At 40.0% G+C, this 25,090-nt stretch overlaps 1 long non-coding RNA gene across 1 annotated transcript; it reads right to left on the bottom strand.

Moving 5' to 3' along the window:
- Positions 1 to 741: 741 nt before the first annotated feature.
- LOC127755544 (uncharacterized) lies at positions 742 to 4,084 on the bottom strand. Its single transcript, XR_008013039.1, has 5 exons — positions 3,954 to 4,084; positions 3,642 to 3,852; positions 1,392 to 1,604; positions 1,194 to 1,255; positions 742 to 1,105 (listed from the first exon to the last, which is right to left on the bottom strand). It is a non-coding gene; the product is annotated as an uncharacterized LOC127755544 (long non-coding RNA).
- Between the last annotated feature and the right edge of the window lie 21,006 nt (positions 4,085 to 25,090).

Here is a 25,090-nt window from a genome sequence, read left to right as displayed (position 1 = left end):
GCGTTTAAGCACGAGGAACTTCGAAAAAAAATTCCACCTTGGCAATTCCGCTTATTATATGTGTTGTTAAATTATAGTTAGCTCTAGGTTAAATTAAGTATTTTCTCCGGGTAATTTATTAATGAATTTGGGCGGTAGCACTATTCCGCGCTCTACAGCGCAGAATATTAGTTCGAGCACCGCACAACGCCCTCTCCTTTCGGTTTTCCCGTTTTTTACCAACCCACCTTTTCCACATCCCACCTTTTCTTGGTTCGTTTTTTTCGTTTTTTACCACTCCACCTTCCGTGTTTTTTTTTTCTCTTTTCCATCTCATCCGTGCTTCATCAATGTGCCCGGTAAAATATTAACCATCTAGATTTTTTCTGTTTTTCGTTCATTCTTTGCACTTTTTTTGTTTTCGCGTTTTTAGTAAAATATTTACCTTCTAGTTTTTCTTTCTGAGTTTTCCGTTTTTCTAGTATCTTTGCACGTTTTAAAAGTAACGAATTTACTCCGTAGAGTTTTTCATTTACTCCCAGCCTCCCACATCTGCTCATTCGAAAGTAACAAATTTACTCGCATGAATGCCTCCACATCGTATGACGCCATACGTAAATGGTCGTAAAAGAATCACTACCAACTTACAACGCTAGTAATTCTTTTACCAATATTATAAATATTGTTTAGATTTCGTGGTCTGTGAGTAAAACAATTACTACCTTCCTCTCGAGATAGCCCATGATCTCGTAGCCACCATGTAGTAATATGTTTACTGATGTATTCAATATACAGTATAAGAGTAAAAACTGGTACTAAGAGTTTGTTGATCTGTACTAAGAGTTTGTTGATATGAATGAAAAAATTACAGGGTCAATCACACACAAGTGATAAAATTACTCACCGGTGAATCAAACTAGAAAAGAAAAAAAATGATTCAGCCAAAAATCCATCTGGTGGCTTTGTTGGATCATGCTATAAGGATGAAGAGCACGGTCTGTGTCTTGTGACTGGTAGTGGAGAGGGCAACCAGGTGGCGAGCAGTAGTCGACGATGGAATTATGGAAGGATGTAGCGTTTGGTATAGAGATGAGCTCGACGTTGCACAGTTGCAGCCATCCATCATCTAGCAAGCACAAAAAAATGCAAAAACATTCTCGTTCATGTCAATAGAGATGACAAGCAAAAGAAAAATAGCAAACAACCTCTATCACCTGTGGACTCTACCCTATCCTCTGCGGCCAGCCACATGGAGCACGATGTGCAAATGTAGGACCTGCGCAGCCCATCAATTGAGATCAGGTAATATTGTAGATTGCACGTTAATTTGATTCGCAGAAAAAAAAGGGATTCATGCGTGAAATTGAAGGAGAGTATGCAAATGCAAATCAGAGTGTCATTTCCTTACTTACTTGTTCTATAAATGTCGCCGATATGGAGTAGCCGCTGGTTGTTGCTGTTGGCCCAGGTGAACACCTTGTTGGTTAAGGTGCTGCCCAGCGTCTGGCAGTGAGGCCCAAAGCAGTGCCTTCGCCTCAACTGCCGCTGGCCACCTCTCGCCAGCCACCACCATCAACAGCCATGGTGTCGTCGTCCTGCTCCATGGTGTGTCACTGATCTGTGGGCTGGGATGGTGGATCGATTCAAATCCGAAAAAAAGGAAAAAATGAAGTGGGGGCGAGAGTGGTTGGTTGGATACGGGAAAAATAGAATATATACCGGAAGCAGAGAAGTTATTTTTATCGAAGTAAATCATTTACTGCGATAATGGTAGGAGCACGATGCGGGACGTGGGGTGGGATCAGAAGCATGGGAGTTATTTTTATTATTAAAGTAAATCGTTTACTCGAATAAATTAAGGTGGGTGATTAAGGCGCGCGATAGGAGTAAATCATTTACTCTGACAACGGTGGGAGTGGGATGACAGGACGTGGGGTGGGGTGGGCCTGGGCCTGGGTTGATGCATGTTTGGCGCTTGGACTAGCTGCGCTCCTAATAGTTACTAAGGAAAAAGGGGAAACTTCCGGGTGTGACAGTACCATAGAGTTCGATCCTTAATCGACTCAGGCGAATAATCCCCTTATCAGTGTACAACTACTACCATATGTACACCACTCGCCGTCCAAGTATAGAATCAAGATTTTACTCCATTTTAGTTCACAAATAACCTGAGGCTTCACCTCTGTCCAGATGTTAAAAATTTACCATTTTTAAATGTATAAAGTGATTACAATGCTTATTAGCATATTACTAGGCATGGTTAAGCATGTGGCATCTTATTTAGCAACTATAAACCCTTTTGAGCACATGGAAAATACTCTAAACAACTATAGGGTTACAAACAGCAAGAATAACAACTCTTAAGGTGGATTATGCAGCAATTAGGCTATCTAACACATGCAATTTTGCAATAGAAACGTTTTCCCAATAAAAACATAGGATCAAAGTGTTCAAAGGTCACCATGGTCAGCAATAAAATCAAACTCATTACCGAAAGCATATTCAATCACTATTCGAAAGAACAGGTAACGATATAAACACCAATTCAAGCAAAAGTCAAAAATGACTACAATATGCATGAATTTTCTACAGTGATTAGGTACTAATTAAGCATGATTTATGATGGAAGAATTTCTATTCAATCACTTGTATTTTGGGAGATATGAATTTTATAAGTACTATACTAGACCTAGATAAATTATGCTTTAATTAATCCTAGATGCAATTTATGTCCAGGTTCTGTCAAGTATTAGGTCACAGTAGTAGAAAGAATGATCTTCTAAGTCCAAAAAAGTTGATTTCACAATATTTAGAGCTAGAATTAATTTATTATGAATTTTATAATCTATGTGTCACATTGTGGTATTTATTCGTTATACAAAATTTTAGAACCATTTTCATTAAGTATGTGCCATATTTTAATGTATAGTAATTAAGAACATGAGATTATGAATCTAAAGAAACTGGAATCACCTAATTTGGAGTTGGAAACAATTTCCTATGAATTTTAGAAGTTCCCATATTAGTTATAACTATTTATAATTACTGAAAAGTGATTGCATTATTCATACTAGTTGGTCCAGAAATCAATTCATATAAATAAAATTAAGAATTTGGTGATCCTAACAAATTTTAGTTCAACTTATTCGGATCTAAAATTGATTTACTACCAAATTTATAAGTTAGATTGTACTTTATGCCAATTATTCTTTATACAAAATTTTAGGGATATTTCTTGTACTGTGAGTGTATCATTTTAATCAAAAACATTAAATATCATAATTCCGTGAGGCTAGTGGAGTTTGTTTCATCTAAAATGGAGCTAACATGAATTTTCTATGTATTTTACAATTTTACATGTTTTTTCCGTTGAATAGATGATGCTTTAATTATTTTCTTTACATTTTTTCCGAATTTAAATAGAAAAGTCCACTGTCAGTGACTGCCTTATATGCGAAAAGGTCCTTGCGGATTCCTGGAGTGTAGGTCCCGGAGTCCCTAGCACGTGCTAAATCAAAATTCATTAAGAGTACTCAAGTTTTCATCTATTTGCATGCAAGTTCTTGGGCCTACATGTCATACTACAACTTTACAATTTCAACCTTACCTGTTTTAGACTCTTTCTAATCACAGTCCTTAGTGCCTAATTAAATGGACCCCACCTGTCGTAGGCTCGGCGGAGAAGAGGGCAGCAGCGACAGGAGCAGAGCTGGCCGGCCGGCGAGGTTCACGGCGATGCCGACGGCGAACGGTGCATTCTAAGCCCACGCAACCAAAAGATAAAATGCAGAGGTCTCCATTGCGAACACGTCGAGAAAATGCAGGTGGCCGGAGCAGCGCGTAAAAGTGATTCGTGCTTCGACGGCTTTGAGGCTGCATGTGCAAGCGAAGGTTGAGCTCGGATTAGGAATTCTTGATGCATTTAGGAATTCTTGATGCATGTATGTGTGTTTATAGAGGTCCTAGGTACGCACCAAAGCTTGAACCCGGCGCGGTGAGGTCTGGACAGCGGCGGCAGTGGAGAAGATAGCCCGGCCGGCGACGGCAGACTCGGCACGGTGGCGACGACGGCTTCACTCGGCCTCCCATCTGCGCAATGGAAGTGCCCATGAGGCTACCGAGGTCCTAAGGATGGCACTTAAGGACGAAAATAGTTGAGGGGTTCACCAGAGAAAGAGGATTTGACAACGGTGGCGGTTGGCCGGATTTGGAGAAGAGGATGTTAGGAAAAGATAGACAAATAAATGATAAAAAATAATAGATCAATCATAGAAGACACGAGATTTAGCGTGGAAACCCTCCCAAAACAGGAGAGAAAAAACCACGGGCGTCAGCCAACAAAATATCTTCACTGTAACTGGGGTAAAGTTACAGTTAGTGATATGCCCTAGAGGCAATCATAGAGATGATTGTATCACATACTATGTTTACATATTTATCCGATATTGTTACTTGAAATAGATAACTCATTATTGGTTAACGAATATATGATTCTTTCATGAGATTGAGACTCTTTATGTTGTTTGTTACTATTTCTAAAGGATCCCTGATCAAATATCATATGTGTAACAAATATGTTTATATGATCAGCATATGTATGAATTGATGATCATGTCTCATGGATCATGGTATAGAGTTACCAAATTAATAATGTGGACACATGTTGGTGAACATGTTGTTGGATAGACCTAACATGAGACACTGTAAGAGCCATATGTGTTGTGTCATTAGTCATCTCATTGAGTGTTGGTGTTGAATCCTTAGACCTGAGATTATCATGGTTCTCAACACGTGTAGTAGCTTACTTAGGGACTGCTAAACGCTACTCCGTAATTGAGAAGTTATAAAAGTAGTTTTCAGGTACGCTATGAAACATGTAGTGCGATATGAATAATCAAGATGGGATTTGCCCCTCCTATAGATAGATATCTCTGGGCCCCTCGATGTTATAGATTATGGAAGTGCATGGCCATGCCAAAGGTGATTGAGGAGTCAATCACAAGTTATATAATCTATCAACAAGTTCGAGTGAATGATTGAGCTATTAGAGGATGGCACAGATCTAGCCTTGAGCTTAATCGATATCGTGAGGCAAAGAGGTTCATACAAGTATACGCTAGAGGTTCAGTCGATATGATCTTTATGTTTGCCCGGTGGGTAAATACGTTTTGCTAGGGGCCGCTGTTGACGCGTGGACCGAAAAGGAGCTTCCGGGTTACAACCGAGTATATATGAACCTACAGGGTCGCACGCTTAATGGGCCGGAATAAGGGGATTGGATAGAGATCCAATATAAGCTTAATTCGGATAGGGATCCGAATAGGAGTCCTACGGGCCTTGGAGGCCCGAGTGATGGGTCCTATATATTCGTGGGGGGTGTGACTGGCGTAGGCATTGCATCACGTGAGAAACCCTAGCCGTCACTTTCCTCAATGAGCAAAACCCTAGCCGCGCGCGGGTGCTAGCACATCTGCGCGTGGTGTTCCGTCCCTGTATGTGTGGATACCGGTAGAGACGCCGCTGGTTTGCGGTGCTAAACGACGTGGGAGTACGGCGAGGAGAACACACGAGGAGGAGAAGGTTGAGCCGGTGCGATCGACTACTTCCTCTACATCGACGTGCGCTACTTAGCGAGAGTTCCTTCGACTTCTCAGCGTCTTCTTCTGCTGCGCAGCGCGTTGAGTGGTAACGATCTATGATCTAATACTTGCATGGTTCCTGGTCTACGCGATAGAAAATTTTGATTTATGCTATCGTAGCCTACGCGTATCCCAACAGTTACAACGCCACACAGCGGCTTACATATATGGTGGAACCCTAAAACGGACGACGATCGCCGGGCGTCCCTAGGTGCACAGCCCAAGCCTACTAGCGACTGGCCTCCGCTCCACTATGGCAGAAGCTAGCCTTTATTAAGTGCAAATGAATTTGGATCACAACTCAACAAACTCCACCTTAAGACAAATTCCTTCTTGTAGCATGAATCCTTCACCCTGAACACAACAAAGACAAAAAAACACTTTCGGCGCCAAATAGCCTCTTGGGTTAAACCACTATACCAACTAAGCTTGAGCAAAGCTCAAACTTAGCAACAGGAACAGACTTTGTCATCATATTAGCAGGATTATCATAAGTGCTTATCTTGCATACATTTAGCTTACCGTGCGCGACTACATCACGAACATAATGGTACTTGATATCAATGTGCTTTGTCCTCTCATGAAACATCTGATCTTTAGTGAGGTATATAGCACTTTAACTATCACAAAACAAGTTAATGCAAGAATCAACTCCACAAAGCTCAGCAAACAATTCTTTCAGCCAAACTAATTCTTTGTATGCTTCAACAATAGCCATGTATTCTACTTCAGTGGTAGACTGGGCAACAATAGGCTACAATATTGCCTTCCAACTCACAGCACAACTACCAATAGTAAACACAACCTGTGAGTGACCATCCCTTATCCAAATAAGCAGCAAAATCTGAATCCACATAGCCAACAAGCCCCTTATCAGTCCTGCCAAACTTCAAGCAAGCATCAACTGTGCATCCGAGGTACCTGAAAATCCACTGAACAGCTTTCCAGTGTTCTTTACCAGGATTAGCCATGTATCTACTAACCAAACTCATAGCATGAGATAAATCCGGACAGGAGCAAACCATGGCATACATCAAAGAACCAACAGCACTAGAATATGGAACTCTAGACATGTATTCTACATCCTCATAAGTAGTAGCACATTGTAAAGCTGATAATTTAAAAAGAGGTGTAATAGGAGTACTAACAGGCTTTGCATCATACATATTAAAACGCTGAAGAACCTTCTTAATGTAACTTTGCTAACTAAGAAATAACAAGCCAGAATTTCCGTCTCTAGTGATTTCCATACCTAGAATTTTCTTAGCAGCACCAAGATCCTTCACATCAAACTCACTACTCAACTGTTTCTTCAATGTAATGATTTCTTCCTTGCTCTTGGAAGCAATCAACATATCATCAACATATAACAGCAAGTATATAGATGATCCATTAACAAATTTAATGTACACACAGCTATCAAATTCAGACCTCTTAAAGCCATGCGACAACATATATGAATCAAACATTTTATACCACTGACGAGCATACTGTTTCAAACCATACAAGGATCTTTTCAACTTGCAAACATAATCCTCCTTACCAGGTACTATGAACCCTTCTAGCTGGTCCATGTATATCTCCTCCTCAAGCTCTCCATGTAAAAATGCTGTCATCACATCTAACTGCTCAACCTCAAGATCATGCATAGAAATAATACTGAAGAATGTGCGAATTGAACTATGCTTTACAACTAGAGAGAGAACACATCATTATAATTAACACCAGCAATTTGACTGAAACCTTTTGCTACTAACCTTGCCTTAAACCTCAGAGGCTCGCTGGGAGACAAACCATTCTTTCTCTTGAAGATCCATTTACAACGGACAGGCTTCTTCTGTTTTGGCAAGTGCACAAGCTCCCATGTGTCATTCTTCTCAAGAGACAGCATCTCCTCCTGCATAGCTGAAATCTACCTCTCACAATCACCAGAAACAACAGCTTCAGTATATGTAGCCGGCTCAATAGTATTCTCCACCTGTTCAGCACAACTAAAAGCATAATAAACCATATCACATTCCTCAATGAGACGGACTGGAGCTCCACAACTCTTCTTTGTTCTGCGATGTGCAATAGGTTCATCTTGTGGCTGCAAAACAGAGGGTGAGTGCTGAACAGTATCATAAACATCATTATCAACAGTTTCAGTTTCCATCCACGTGCTCCACCTGCATGCTAACATATTGTTGCTCCTCATCAGAACCACCTCATATGACATCTGTGGACAAGCTGTCATTAAACATAACAGATTCATTGAAAACAACACTCCTGCTCATGAAGGTCTTATTAGTTTCAAGATTCCATAACTTATATCCCTTTACTCCTGAACCATAACCAAGAAACAGACACTTAATAGCTCTAGGCTCTAATTTTCCATTATCAACATGAGCATAAGCAGTGCATCCAAAAACTCTCAACTATGAATAATCACCAGGCATACCAGACCATACCTCAATGGGAGATTTCTTATTAAGTAGGATAGAAGGCGACCTGTTGATTAAGTAGCAAGCGGTGTTAGCAGCCTCTGCCCAAAAATGCTTGTTCATGCGAGCGTTGGACAACATACAACGAGCCTTGGAGATGATGGTTCTGTTCATGCGCTTAGCCACACCATTCTGCTGTGGAGTGTATGGGATGGTGTGATGCCTAACGATGCCTTCCTTCTTGCAGTAATCATCAAAAGCATCCGAACAAAATTCACCACCATTGTCAGTGCGAAGTACTTTTACCTTCTTTTCAGTTTGCCTTTCTATCATAACTTTCCACTCTTTAAAAGCAGCAAAAGTATCATCTTTATGTTTAAGAAAATAAGGCTACACTTTTCTAGAGTAATCATTGATAATGGTAAGCATATAACGAGCACCACCAAGAGAGGGCTTACGAGAAGGCCCCCACAAATCAGCATGTACATAATCAAGTATACCTTTGGTGCGATGAACTGAGGTATTGAATTTTACCCTCTTGTACTTACCAAAAACACAGTGCTCACAGAACTTCGTGTTACCCTGAGTGCAGCCATCCAACAGGTTCCTCTTCATCAATTCTGCCATACCAAGTTCACTCATATGTCCAAGACGCATATGCCACAGGTTAGTCTTACTAGATTCATCTTTACAAACAGCAGCAGCGGTAACAGAACCATGTAATGTACTTCCTCTAAGGACATATAAGTTTGCAGAATTCATATCTCCAATCATATAAACGAGAGAACATTTTGATACCTTTACAACTCCATCTGAACCGGAGTATTTGTATCCTTCTGCATCAACTGTGCTGAGTGAGACAAGATTTCTCGCCATCCCTCTGGTATGTGTCTCACATCTTTCAGCGTGCATATCATGCCATCATGTATCTTGATCTGAATGGAGCCAATGCCCACGATCTCACGTGGGATATCATCTCCCATACGCACAACATCTCCATTTTGCACAGACTTGTAAGAACTAAACCAATCTCTATTAATGCAGATATGAAATGAACATGCAGTATCAAGAATCCATTCATCATGACTAGCAACACAACCAGCAAAAACGACAAGATAATCTCCTGAATCAGTTTTCAGCACCGGTAACAACAGAGGCCTTACCATCAGATTTCCTTTTCTCCTTATCCTGCAGCTTCCAACATTCTTCAATGAAGTGATTTTTCTTTTTGCAATACTTACAGAACTTTTTACCTCTGGACTTAGAACGGCCTCTACTATGGCTCTTGTCACGATCGTTGCTGTCGTTGTAGGTTATCTGCTCAGATCTGCCTCTGACCTGCAATGCTTCGCCCTTAGAGGACGATGCATCAGACTGAACCATACCTTTCATCTTCTCCCTGTTTTGGAGTGCCTCATAAACTTTCGCAACGGTTAGTTCATCACGGCTTAAAAGTATGGTGTCACGAAAATTTGCATATGAACTAGGCAATGAGCATAACAGTAGAAGATCTGAATCTTCATCATCAAACTGTACCTCCATCGACACTAGGTCGGCAACGATCTCCTTAAAGACCGATATGTGATTCAACACAGAACCACTCTCCTGCAACTTGTGCGAGAACAACTTCATCTTCATATGCATCTTACTGGTTAGATCCTTAGACATGCAGATCGATTCCAGTTTGAGCCAAAGTTCTGCAGCAGTCTTTTCCTGCAACACTTCTTGCAAAATATCATTAGATAGATGAAGTTGGATTAGCGACAGAGCCTTACGATCTTTCCGCTTCTCCTCAGCGGTCCATTCAGTCGTTTTCTTCTTCCCGAAGCTTTCCAACGCCTTATCAAGATCCGAAGTTTGCCCTAGAACCGCCCGCATCTTAACTTGCCACAGCGAGAATCTCGTCTTGTAGTCTAGCAGCGGTAGATCATACTTCATCGATGCCATCGCAAAACCCTAATGTGGAAACAATGCTCTGATACCACTTGTTAGGAAACGATAGACAAATAAACGATACAGAATAATAGATCAATCACAGAAGACACAAGATTTAATGTGGAAAACCCTCCCAAAGTAGGAGAGAAAAAACCACGGGCGCCAGCCAGCAAAATATCTTCACTATACCTGAGGTGAGGTTACAACGCCGCATGGCAGCTTACAAGAGGTATATATATGGTGGAAGCCTAAAAGGGATGACGATCCATTTTGCACTTCATCTACGCTCTGGCCCAAGCCTACCGGCGACGGGCCTCCGCTCCACTACGGCAAAAGCTGGCCTTTATTATGTGCAAATGAATTTGGATCACAACTCAACAGATGATGCGTATCTCCAAGCTCGATGCATCACTCGATGAAATTCTTGAGGGATTTTAGAGAGGACTTCAAGGGGGTGTTGATGGTGAGAGGACTTGGCTCGGGGTGGACTCCTCCGTTGCGCACGATGATGATGCTAGCGCCAGTGAAGTTCAGAGCGCGCTCCCGAGCTCCCATGGGCGAGGTCGCGTTCCCGTTGCTGCAATGGATGAAACAACGTGGTGTCAAAAGAGATAGTGATTGGCATAGAGAGAGGAGTATAGAACTGGAAAGAGATGATGGCAAGCACGGCCTGACGACAATCGGCGGTGGCTTCTCTCCCATGGCCGGCGACGAGTTTGAGGGCGACGGAAGGGCTGAGGGCTCTCCCTCTCCGTGAGCTCGGTGATGGAGTGAAGAGTAGAGGTGAGGGACGCCACTAGGAGAAGAAAAGGAGGGGTTCGGCGTTGCCACCTGGAGTCCACGCGTCGAGCACGCCCGCTGTCCGCGTCTGTCACACCTTCAACCTCGATCTCTCCCTCTCTCGGCTGCACCGAGTGGAATTGGAGGAGGAGATAAAGGAAACAGAGATGGAGTGAGCTTGAGTGGCTGCATTGTGGGTCCCAGGCGTGGCAAACAACACTAGAGTGAGAGGGCTCGGTAGAAAATTAGGTGTAAATAGTCTTTGGTAATTTTAAGAATTAATTATACTCCTATTTCTTCGTAATTCAATAGTTTAATTTGTGGAGCAGATAAATTAGGCTGGATTTTTGTGGTGATAAATAAAGTAATATAGTTTCCATTTTTCCAGGTTTCGTACAAAAATTCAATATATTTATTCTCAGTAAAATAAATAAAAATGGCTTGATTGAACATAGCTTGCATTTTTAGGACGTTAAAACCAGTGATATAAATTCTGGAAAATTATATTCTTGAATGATAAATAAACTATATTTGTATAAATTATGTTACATATGTTAGATTTAGTTGGGTAATTGATCCATTTAAATCAATTAAATCAAATAAATTTCAAGGCTCATTATGCTAGGAATTCATGTGTATTCATTCTTTTATAGGATATCAATGGGATGAAGAGTTTTGAGAATTAATCCATTTGATTAGGGAATTGGTAACTTATATCAATTAGTCTTAATTGATGGATGGTTGATGGTTGTGTAGTGGAGGATGGTTCATGGCTAGTTGATGACAATTAGTTGCTCTATTCCTCTTCCTATTCCATTAGTAACTTACATCAATTACTCCTAATTGATTGTTGGTTGATGGTTGTGTAGTGGAGGATGGTTGATGGCTAATTGATGAGAATTAGTTACTCTATTCCTCTTCCTATTCCATGACTCTTACTCTTCATCTTCCATTCCTCTTATAAAATGAGAATGGATTTGATCTCCCGCGAGAGAAGGGAGACACACTTTCATCCATTTTCCAACACTGTTGCTGCTACGGTAATCCCAACTCGACGAGTGTGTGCACATGCGTTGGGAGAGTAGGCCTCCTAAACCACGCGCTGTTGCGACGTTTGCACGGACGGGCGGGCGATCAGGTTTTTGGGGAGCGCAAGGCGCGACTACTTATTGTTCGTCAACATCTACTTCACCTTCACCAACATGTCAAACACTGGAGACAACGGCAACACTGGAGACAAGGAGAAGGAGGCTCCCGTCAACACCAACGGAGGCAATACTGCCTCAAACTCCAGCGGAGGACCATTCTTGGGGTATAACCTTCTTACATTATTTCAATTAGAAGTTTTACTGTTAATATTCATCGCAATGTCAACATTGTGTTATTATGTGATTGTTGATGCTTATTCTACATTAAGCATGCTCATGTTGATTACATCCACCACTATCACTGGATCAAATCCCATTGTAAATATCATGTTTATTATCTTGTTATTTTGGATTAAAATATGCCGAATTATGACCAAATTTCCAACAATCCAAAAACCTGATAGGTCATTTTCGGCAGTTGGCTTTGCTGCAACACTGAAACCACATGCTTTTGATGGTTCTAATTATAAGAGATGGAAAGCACGTGCACTACTGTGGTTGACAGCGATGCAATGCTTCTATGTTTCACGGGGCAAACGAAGTGAACTGCCTCTCTCTCCTGAGGAGGAGGCTAAGTTCGAGGCTTCGGATTGCCTGTTCCGTGGAGCATTGATCAGTGTACTCGCTGACAATATAGTGGACGTGTACATGCACATGCCTTCAGGGAAGCATATATGGGATGCACTTGAGGCCATGTTCGGAGTTTCCGACGTCGGCAGCGAGCTGTATGTCATGGAGTAAATCTATGACTACAAGATGGTCGATGACCGTTCTGTAGTGGAACAGGCTCATGAGATTGAGATGCTAGCAAAGGCTCATTAGGCGGGTGGCATTATTGCCAAATTGTCACCTTCTTGGTCGGACTTTGCTACTTCTCTAAAACACAAGAGGCAAGAGTTCAGTGTTACTGATCTCATTGGCTCTTTGGGTATTGAGGAGAAGGCAAGAGCAAAGGACAACCGGGGCAAAAATATCGAGGGAGGTTCTAGCGCCAATTTGGTGCAAAAGAAGAACCCTCACGCATCCCACAACAACAACAACAACAACAACAACAAGAAAGTCAAGCCTGATGTCAAACCAAAGGCTACAACCAATTTTAAGAAGAAAGGCAAGGGAAAGGCCAAGAGCGACTGCTTTGTGTGCGGTAAGCCTGGGCATTGGGCCAAGAATTGTCCTGATCACAAGGACAAGAAGTCTGCTAACATGGTTATTAGTGAGGGCGGAGGAACATCGGGGTACGGTAATGTTTTACCTACAGTTCTCTCTGTTTTTCATTCACCTGATTGGTGGGTTGATACTGGTGCTAATATTCATGTGTGTGTGCTGATATTTCCCTATTTTCTTCTTATCAGGTCGGGAGAGGTTCCTCCTTGTTGATGGGAAACGGGTCGCTTGTGGCTATTCATAGTGTTGGTACGGTCGATCTGAAGTTTACTTCGGGAAAGACCGTACAGCTAAAGAACGTGCAGCATGTCCCTTCAATAAAGAAGAATCTAGTTAGTGGCTCTCTATTGTGTAGAGATGGTTTTAGACTTGTGTTTGAATCCAATAAATGTGTCGTATCTAAATATATAACTTTTATTGGAAAAGGTTATGACAGCGGAGGTCTGTTCCGTTTTTCTTTGGATGACATGTGTAATAATAATAATGTTGTGAACCATATTAGCGAGAATGATGAGTCCAATGTGTGCCATTCGCGACTTTGTCATGTGGATTTCGGTTGTATGATGCGCTTGGCTAACATGAGTTTAATTCCAAAATTCACTTTGGTCAAAGGTTCCAAGTGCCATACTTGTGTTCAATCGAAACAACTTCGCAAGCCTCACAAGGCATCTGAGGCGAGAAATTTGGCACCACTAGAACTAGTTCATTCCGATCTGTGCGAAATGAACGGCGTGTTGACTAAAGGGGGAAAGACAAATTTCATGACACTGATAGATGATTGCACTAGATATTGCTATGTGTACCTATTGAAAACAAAGGATGATGCATTGCATTACTTTAATATCTATAAAGCTGAGGTAGAAAACCAACTTGAAAGGAAAATCAAACGGTTGAGGTCTGATAGGGGTGGAGAGTATTTTTCCAATGAGTTTACGTCCTTTTGCGAAGAGTTTGGAATTATTCATGAGAGGACGCCTCCCTATTCACCCCAATCAAATGGGGTAGCCGAAAGAAAGAACCGCACTCTAACTGAGATGGTGAATGCCATGTTAGACACTGCGGGACTTTCCCAGGAATAGTGGGGTGAGGCAATTTTGACTGCTTGTCATGTCCTGAATAAAATTACAGCGAAGCATAAGGAAGTAACACCATTCGAAGAATGGGAAAGGAAGAAATTAAATCTCTCATACCTACGCACATGGGGCTGCTTGGCCAAGGTAAATGTACCTATAGCCAAAAAGCATAAACTTGGATCAAAGACCGTAGACTGTGTGTTCCTTGGTTATGCTATCCACAGCATGGGCTATAGGTTCTTAATAATAAACTCTGGAGTACCCGACATGCGTGTTGGTACAATTACTGAGTCCAGAGATGCCACATTTTTTGAGAATAAATTTCCCATGAAAAATACACCTAGCACGTCTAGTCAAGAACCTGTTTTACCCCATGAGTACTTTGCACTGATAGAACACAATGATCAAACGCCTGAGGAAAATCCTGAGGAGGATAACATTGTAGCAACTCGAAAGAGTAAGAGACAAAGGACTGCAAAGTCTTTTGGAGATGACTACATTGTATACCTCGTGGATGACACTCCAAGAACCATAGAAGAGGCATATTCATCTCCTGACGCTGACTATTGGAAGGAAGCGGTACGCAATGAGATGGACTCAATTATGTCTAATGGTGCTTGGGAAGTCGTTGAGCGTCCATATGAGTGCAAGCCTGTAGGATGCAAATGGGTTTTCAAGAAAAAGCTTAAGCCTGATGGTACAATTGAAAAGTATAAGGCAAGGCTTGTGGCCAAGGGTTATACCCAAAAAGAAGGCGAGGATTTTTTTCGACACCTACTCTCTAGTTGCCCGCTTGACCACGATTTGAGTACTACTTGCTCTGGCAGCCTCTCATGGTCTTCTCATCCATCAGATGGATGTTAAGACAGCTTTCCTAAACGGAGAGCTAGAAGAGGAGATCTATATGGATCAACCAGACGGATATGTACTAGAAGGTCAGGAGGGAATGGTGTGTAAACTGTTGAAATCCTTGTATGGCCTTAAGCAAGTACCTAAGCAATGGCATGAGAAGTTTGACACAACACTTACATCTGCTGGCTTTGTTGTGAACGAAGCTGACAAATGTGTGTACTATCGCTATGATGGGGGAGAGGGAGTGATCTTGTATTTATATGTCGATGACATATTGATTTTTGGAACCAGCCTCAATGTGATTGAGGAGGTTAAGGACTTTTTGTCCAAAAGCTTTGAAATGAAGGATTTGGGAGTGGCTGATGTTATTCTTAACATTAAGCTACTGAGAGGAGATGAGGGTCGGATTACACTCGTGCAATCTCACTATGTGGACAAGGTTTTGAGTCGCTTTGGTTATAGTGACTGCAAGCCAGCTCCAACTCCTTATGACTCCAGTGTGCTATTAAGGAAAAACTGAAGAATAGCAAGGGATCAATTGAGATACTCCCAAATCATTGGTTCATTGATGTACTTGGCTAGTGCAACGAGGCCTGACATCTCTTTTGCTGTGAGCAAGCTGAGCCGGTTTGTTTCAAATCCAGGAGATGATCATTGGCAAGCTCTGGAAAGGGTCATGCGCTATCTAAAGAGTACAATGAGCTATGGAATTCACTATACTGGTTACCCAAAAGTACTAGAAGGGTATAGTGACTCAAACTGGATATCTGATGCTGATGAGATAAAGGCCACAGGTGGATATGTGTTCACATTTGGAGGTGGCACTGTTTCCTTGAAGTCTTGCAAGAAGACCATCTTAACGAGGTCAACAATGGAAGCAGAACTCACAGCACTAGATACTGCCACGGTTGAGGCCGAGTGGCTTCGTGAACTCCTGATGGATTTGCCGGTGGTTGAAAAACCAGTGCCAGCTATCCTAATAAACTGTGATAATCAAACAATGATTATTTATGTGAACAGTTCGAAGGACAACATGAAGTCATCTAGGCATGTAAAGAGAAGACTGAAATCTGTCAGAAAGCAGAAAAACTCCGGAGTGATAGCACTGGACTATGTCCAGACAGCTAAAAATCTGGCAGATAGTTTACCAAGGGGCTACCACGTAATGTGATAGACAGTGCATCGAGGGAAATGGGCTTGAGACCCACTTAGAGTTGCACAATAGTGGAAACCTGTCCATTGTGATCGGAGATCCCGTGAATTTGGATGGCGAAACAAACTATTGTGTAACCGAGAGAAGAGACCCTTAAATGGGCTCATTTTCATGATGTACTTCTCTTCTATTCTGTATGGTAGGATGGCTTATGCCTCAATGTGTTCCGAGTGGCTTTCATTAAGCAGAGATGTTGACCTGCAGAACATCTTAGAAGGAACACACCTATATGAGTTCGACTGCTAGTCACAGTCTATGAGACTTGGGTGATCTCTAGATACTCATGAAAGGCCTGGAGTATGACTTATAAGCTCCAACCCGAGGGAATACTAACGGTTGCCTAGTATCAGTTATGGAATTGAGTGAAACCTAACCGCACAAGACTGACAATTCAAGGCATAGTCCATTGTTCAGTTGTGGTCAGGTGTAGCTCCTTTTCTAGGTGAAAGTTCAACTTAACAGTCTTCACCGAAACACTGGTATATAAAAGCTGCTATGGAATAGAGAGCATTCTCATGAGCCTTGAAATTTAGTGGGGATTGTTGGATTTAATTGGGTAATTAATCCATTTAAATCAATTAAATCAAATAAATTCCAAGGCTCATTATGCTAGGAATTCATGTGTATTCATTCTTTTATGGGATATCAATGGGATGAAGAGTTTTGAGAATTAATCCATTTGATTAGGGAATTGGAAACTTATATCAATTAGTCCTAATTGATGGATGGTTGATGGTTGTGTAGTGGAGGATGGTTCATGGCTAGTTGATGACAATTAGTTGCTCTATTCCTCTTCCTATTCCATTAGTAACTTACATCAATTACTTCTAATTGATTGTTGGTTGATGGTTGTGTAGTGGAGGATGGTTGATGGCTAATTGATGAGAATTAGTTACTCTATTCCTCTTCCTATTCCATGACTCTTACTCTTCATCTTCCATTCCTCTTATAAAATGAGAATGGATTTGATCTCCCGCAAGAAAAGTGAGACACACTTTCATCCATTTTCCAACACTGTTGCTGCTACGGTAATCCCATCTCGACGGGTGTGTGCACACGCGTTGGGAGAGTAGGCCTCCGAAACCACGCACTGCTGTGACGTTTTCACGGACGGGCGGGCGATCAGGTTTTTGGGGAGCGCAAGGCGCGACTACTCACTGTTCATCAACATCTACTTCACCTTCACCAACATGTCAAACACTGGAGACAACGGCAACACTGGAGACAAGGAGAAGGAGGCTCCCGTCAACACCAACGGAGGCAATACTGCCTCAAACTCCAGCGGAGGACCATTCTTGGTGTATAACCTTCTTACATTATTTCAATTAGAAGTTTTACTGTTAATATTCATCGCAATGTCAACATTGTGTTATTATGTGATTGTTGATGCTTATTCTACATTAAGCATGCTCATGTTGATTACATTCACCACTATCACTGGATCAAATCCCATTGTAAATATCATGTTTATTATCTTGTTATTTTGGATTAAAATATGCCGAATTATGACCAAATTTCCAACAACATACACATGTATATACAATTTGATGAGGTATGATGTTTGCCAATTTATGGTTCGGATTAAATTTGAATTTTGACTGCTTTGCCAATTCTTCTTTCCTCCCGCACTTATTTCGTGATTGGCCCATTAGTAATAAGATTATTGTGTCTTTTGGCATAAGTCGTTCTCAGCTTTTCTCTTAGTAAATAAATTACTTAGGATATTGGTACTCCCAATTGGTTTGCAAATCTTCTCTTAGTAAATAAATTAATAATTACATGTCGTTGGACTTCTCTTAGTAGAATAAGTTACTCCTTATACTGGAGTAAATATATTGCAGATTGCACAAGGCCGCTGGAGTATTTAGTGACAAAACAAATGAAGGTAAAAAATTATGATTCATATTATTAACCTAACCACAATTTAATAATTTCTTTACAAACATGAACTGTTTGATCCAGTGTCGGTGTTACATCAACAATCTGATAATGCACGCAATGATACATCGGTAGAAAAACACAATACTAATAAAGAAAATCACATCAACACCACCCGCTAATACATATGCCGACACCGATCGATGCCAGCACTAATATAGTGATGTAGATCAGGGCCGACGACTCTTATTATTAACTACAAAAGGCAGTAAATCCTGAGTTCAGCTCACAAGTAGTAAATTTCTGATTTCATCTCCAACCCCACTAGCCAGCTGAAGCCTAATCCCATCTTGCTGCCTTGCCATGGCAGGCAAAATCACACCAAGAGAAAGCTCCACCCAATCAACTGTACAAAATCAAGAGTAGTATCAAAAAGAATTCGATGGATCGACAGATTCTACACAATTTTAGAACAAAATCAAGACCAACATGACCATATGCAGTGAGCACTTCATAAAAATGAATCCATATGCTCTGTTGAACCACAAAATTGCAGAGAATTCAATGGATTGACAGGTTGTACGCATTTTTACAAGAAAATCAAGAACTAATCAATGGGACCATATGCATTGAGCAGTTGACACGCATTTACATGCATACCGCTGTAGCATTTCACCCAGTAGTATTCCAAGGGTATCGTATTTAATTTTCCACAGGGAAGGCAATGGTGTAAAGAGAGTTCGTATATTTGTAATCAAGCTATAATTACTTTACCATAGTCTAAACATTGGTTAAGGATAATGATATATGGGTAGTGTGACACACAACAAATTCATCTCTAATAAAGATAATGCCGGTGTTTCCTGTCCCGTTGTTGATGAAAAATCGAACACACCGGCCTAGGAGATCTACTTAGCTCCTGTGCAGGTCCAAAGGTTGGTGAGATGCGGGCGTGCCAGTCAGTTTGATCCTGCAACCTACAAGATATGCAAATAATAGACAAAACAGCCGATCAGCTGACAAGCCGATGGAGTAGTTCCAGCCGATAGCCGATAATAGTTGATGCCGATACCAGCCGATAGCGATAGGGTTTTGAGCAATCGGCTATACATCCAATGTAGACTCTAACACTATAGTAAATAATGATATATAGGCAATTGGCTACTGATAATAAAATATAACAATAATATAGTCCAGTATAAACCAATCGGCTAGCATTGATATGATAAAATAAGCACTGATCTGAAGGTTAAAGCATACATCGGCTGGGGGTCCAATGTCATGAAATCCACAAGATTAGATTAAACAGTGAAACCTTTGTTGTCATCGGCTAAATCCAACTTATATGTATATGCAATCCTTATGAGCCGATGCAACGTCCAGATAACTCACCAGCTCAAACCCCGATGAAACCCTTATTGGCAATCAAGAAGCAGGCTAGAGATTATGGTTCTAAGCACACTTAGTATATCAAACTTAACTGATGCAGCACTAAGTATGAAAAGAAACATAATATCTAGACAATCAAGCCGTTGACTGAGTTTTCGGGGTGGTAGATGTCTAAGCTAATCTAATCTAGCAACGCGATTTAGCTGATACCGGCAGAAACCCTAAAACGAGAAGCAGCCGATAGAGCTAAATTGATATGCTAAGACTAGATTAACAGAGACATATGATAAATAGGTAGGCAAATATATCATCCAAACCAGAGCAATCCAAGAGGTCGAATGTACTGATGCAGCCTTAAATGACACCGACGTAAACGATACAATTGCCTGGGCCGACGGAACATTGGACTTATCCCTTAGCCGGAGATCGAACACCGATGCAGCCCCGTGTCAGGTGCCAAGTCCCGCCGGATGATAAAATAAAGTAGAAAAGGTAAAAGGTAGTAATGCACCGAATTGTATTGATCATGAAGATAGTTTACAATGACCCCGGGTGTATATATTTATACCCATGGGTAGATACTAGTCCTTGTAGGACAAGAAAGAAACTTTCCTAAAGATAAAAGGGAAACATAAAGTCCTTATAGGACACTAAACACACTGTCCTAAAAGGAAACTAACAAACTATTCCTAATTAATAGATACAACTGCCTTCTTCGAACTCGATCCGTACGTGGCAATCATCATGAAGCACGTCAACTCAATCCGACAATGATTCCAATATCACCTTGTCGGAATTGGCTAAATCGGCTTGCCTTGTCCGATTCGGTATCTGCCAATGCACACCGTAGCCGATGCGGTTCTGAAGCCGATTCATACCCTGTTTCCATTATCGATTTCATCCCAAATCCGCTTCGTCCTTAACTCCAAATCCGATGCATGATTTACCAAAGGTGGATAGTAAAGGTATTAACAAAAATCCTTACTGCTATAGATGTTATACTAAAGGTCATACATTGCAAGAATGTTCTTCAAAATTTTATTGTGAGATCTGTGAAAGTGAGGATCATGTTGGTTCTCGTTGCCCAATTTTTAGATCACATAATAAACCTTCAGCTGAACTTTGTGGTACTTTGTGGTTATGCAGTAGATGGTCTTGGTTTTTTTCATATTCCCCTTACAATTGGTCAGAAGATAAAGCATGAGCCCAGGGCAGCTTTGGTTAAAGTGACCGGAGAACAAATGTCAGTGAATAATGTAATCTCAGAACTGGAAAGGTTAATTCCAGGTAAATGGAAGTGGGTGGTAAAAGACAATGGTGATAATTCTTTTCGCACTATTTTTCCTTCTGCTGCTGAATTAAAATGCATGGTAGAATGGGGTATAGTGCATACTAAGATGGGGGAGACTAAAATGCAGATTGTTGAAAGGGGGGTTGGTAATGAGGTTAAATATGTTATGCCAAAAGTTTGGGTTCAGTGCAAAGGTTTACCTTCTGAATTGAAGGAGTATTTAATCGTTTGGGCTGTTGGTTCTATTTTGGGAATTACTAAGATGGTTGATATGAATTTCACTAGAAGATATGATATTGCTCGGTTACAAGTGTTGGTTTTAGATCCATCATTAATTCCTGATGTGGTTGATGTGGTAATTGGAGATCATTTGTATGAGATATGTTTTAAAGTGGAGCCTGAAAATGGACCTGAGGAGCCTGAACCCATGGAAATGGAAAATGACGATGGTAGAGATAATGAGAAAAAAAGATGATGGTAATAATGTGCAAGATAAGCGAGATAAGCGAAAGGGAACATATGAGTCAAATCCAACTAAAGGTTCTGCTGTTGACATGTGTGGTCAATCTAGTGAGAAGGGAGGTACTTCTTTGCCTGCTACACAGGTAATCCTTATGCCTGAGTCAAATGGTTTCAATATGTCTGAAGAAGAATATGATGGATTAGTGGAGGATATTTATGTGGTGGAGGTAGTTCAATCCCAGGACAATATGGTTGAGAAGCTTGCTACTGTTCCAGAGGTGTTATTATCTCCAACTAGGAGTAAGAGGAGAGCAAGTGACAGTGATCAGCATACTTTACAAAGGGCAGAGAAGCTTAAGGCTGACAGATACTTGGAAAATCAAATTGCTAAAGGTAACTTGGAAAAAATGATTATTTTTTACAATTTTCTAATGATGAAATTTCTGTTTCCTTTCATAATCTTGGAATCATTGTTGCAAATAATGAGGCTAGTTTAGATGATGCTATTAATGATTTAAGGAGTGTGGAAATAGATAGACTAAAGGATCATGATAGTTCGAAGAATATTTTGGATCCTGGTTTAAAAATTGATAGTGATTTTGTAGAAGATCAATTAGAGGATAATTTATTACTACAACATTTATGTAGTGAAATTATGGATGAGGTCATGGATATGTGTGGTGATTATGGTAGTACTCTACAAACCACTTCTGATTCTATGTTACCTTCTCTGGAAAAAAATAAGAAGGGTAAAAAAGAGAAGAGTAAGAAAGTTTCTATAAACATAAGAAGGGTAAAAAAGAGAAGAGTAAGAAAGTTTCTATAAACAGGTTAAAATGAAAGGTGTCTTTTGGAGTTGCGATGGGTTCAAAGACCCAAAAAACATAAGTTTATTTCTGATCTTACTAAGGAACAACAACTTGATTTTATTCCCTTATCAGAGACCGTTAGGAGAGATTTTACTTCTAGTGCTCTTAATAATCTTTGTGCTGGAAAATATTTTTTTGTGGCATTCTAAACCTCCTAGAGGAAGATCTGGTGGTATGCTTTTAGGAATTAATTTACAATCGTTTGATATTGGTCTAATTGATGAGGGAGATTTTTATATAAAGTTTCATTTATGCAATAAGGTAGACAAGTTCAAATGGGCTCTGGTGTTGGTTTATGGTCCGGCACAGAACGATTTTTAAAAAGCATTTCCTTGCTGAATTAGTGAACATGTGTAGTCATGAAACTTTACCGATTCTTATTGGTGGTGATTTTAATATCTTGCGTAGTCCAGATGAAAAGAATAATGACAATTTTGATGATAGATGGCCTTTTCTTTTTAATGCAATTATTGATGGCCTAAGTCTTAGAGAGCTTGTGATGTCTGGTAGAAACTATACTTGGGCTAATAATTTAACGAATCCAACTTATGAGAAATTAGATAGAGTTTTAACGTCTACGGAGTGGGAATACAAATTTCCGCTATCCTTAGTTATTTCTCTAAATAGAGACATCTCCGACCATGCTCCTCTTCTTTTAAACACAAATGCTTCATCTCCGTGTAATGGCCAACATATTTTCAAGTTTGAATTAGGATGGCTGCTACGGGGTTTTGTAGATATGGAAAAGGAAATACAGTGTTCTGTAGATGAAGGTAATACTCCTTTAGAACGTTGGCAAGCTAAAATTCGTAATTAAGACAACATTTGAGAGGATGGGCTAAAAGTACTAGTGGTATCTATAAAAAAGAGAAGAAAGAGTTGTTTGATAAGCTTGATGTGCTTGAGAAAAAGGCTAAAATAGATCTTTTGACTCAAATATGGTGAAAGTCTTTTGGCTGCTACGGGATGGTTTTGTAGATATGGAAAAGGAAATATGGTGTTCTGTAGATGAAGGTAATACTCCTTTAGAACGTTGGCAAGCTAAAATTCGTAAATTAAGACAACATTTGAGAGGATGGGCTAAAAGTACTAGTGGTATCTATAAAAAAGAGAAGAAAGAGTTGTTTGATAAGCTTGATGTGCTTGAGAAAAAGGCTGAAATAGATCTTTTGACTCAAGAAGAAATTGATATTAGACTTCATTGGAGGAATAGACTTACCTGTTTGCTGAGAGAAGAAGAAATTAAATGGTATCAGCGAGCTAAAACTAAAGATATTTTCAAAGGTGATTCTAATACAAAGTATTTTCATTTGGTTGCAAATGGTAAGCATAGGAAAACAAGAATTTTTCAATTACAAGATGGTGACCAAGTTATAAATGGTGATGCGAATTTAAAATCGCATATTACCAATTATTACAAAGGTTTTTTTGGGCCACCTGAGGATTCTATGTTACAACTAGATGAGAGTAGAATAAATGATATTCCACAAGTTTCTCAAATGGAAAATGATGCTTTAACGCAAGAATTTAGTGAGAAGGAAATTAGAGATGCAATTTTCCAAATGGAACATAATAACGCTCCTGGTCCAGATGGTTTTCCAGCTGAGTTTTATCAAATCTTTTGGGATGTTATTAAATCTGATTTGCTAGATTTATTTAAAGATTTCCACAGCGGATCTTTACCGTTATATTCTCTTAATTTTGGTACTATTATTTTATTACCTAAGGGCAAGGAGGCTATAAAGATTTAACAATATAGGCCTATTTGTTTACTAAATGTTAGTTTTAAAATTTTTACAAAAGTTGCTACAAATAGAATCATTGATGTTGCAAAAAAAAGTTATTAGTCCTACTCAAACAGCCTTTATCCCTAGAAGAAATATTATGGAAGGGGTTATCATCTTACATGAAACTATTCATGAAATGCACCGCAAAAAGAAAAGAGGGGTAATCTTTAAGATTGACTTTGAGAAAGCTTATGATAAAGTGAAATGGTCTTTTGTACAACAAACGCTAGAATGAAAGGCTTCTCACCAAAGTGGTGTCAATGGATAGCCTCTTTTATTCAAGGTGGACATGTTGGTATAAAAGTGAATGATCAAGTTGGTTCTAATTTTCAAACTTAGAAGGGTCTTAGACAAGGGGATCCATTGTCTCCAATCCTTCTTAATATAGTTGTTGATATGCTAGCTGTATTAATTAAGAGAGCCAAGGATGATGGTCAAATTAGTGGGGTTATACCACATCTAGTGGATGATGGTTTGTCTATTTTGCAATACGTAGATGATACTCTCATCTTTTTAGAACATGATTTACAAAAAGCTAAGAATTTAAAATTGTTATTATCAGTTTTTGAAAAGTTATCTGGCCCAAAGATAACTTTTCATAAAAGTGAATTATTTTGTTTTGGACAGGCACAGGAATGTCAGGAGCTTTATTCCAATATTTTTGGTTGTAGACTAGGAAATTTTCTTGTCATGTATCTTGGCATTCCTATACATTTTAGGAAACTGAGTAACAAGGATTGGAAAATAATTGAAGAAAGAATTGAAAAGAAACTTAGTAGTTGGAAAGGAAAACATATGTGTGTTGGGGGGAGATTAGTTTTGATTAATTCTGTGCTCTCAAGTTTGACAATGTTTATGATATCTTTTTTTGAGATTCTAAAAGGGGTTCTCAAAAAGATTGATTACTATAGATCACGTTTTTTTTTGGCAAGGTGATGATTATAAGAAGATGTATAGACTCACGAGATGTGATATGATTTGTCAACCCAAAGATCAGGGTGGTCTTGGAGTTCATAATTTAGAAATTCAAAATCAATGTCTTTTGAGTAAGTGGCTATTTAAGTTACTAAATGAGCAAAAGGTGTTTGGCAAGATTTGTTGAAAAGGAAATATTTTAATAATCAATCTTTAACCCAAGTTCAGAGGAAACAGGGGGATTCCCATTTTTGGTCGGGTCTTATGAAAATTAAGAATTCGTTCCTAAATAT

Source organism: Oryza glaberrima, chromosome 11, assembly GCF_000147395.1.
Source record: "Oryza glaberrima chromosome 11, OglaRS2, whole genome shotgun sequence".
In the NCBI taxonomy this organism is placed as follows: Eukaryota; Viridiplantae; Streptophyta; class Magnoliopsida; order Poales; family Poaceae; genus Oryza; species Oryza glaberrima.
This window is presented reverse-complemented; position numbering and strand designations above follow the sequence as displayed.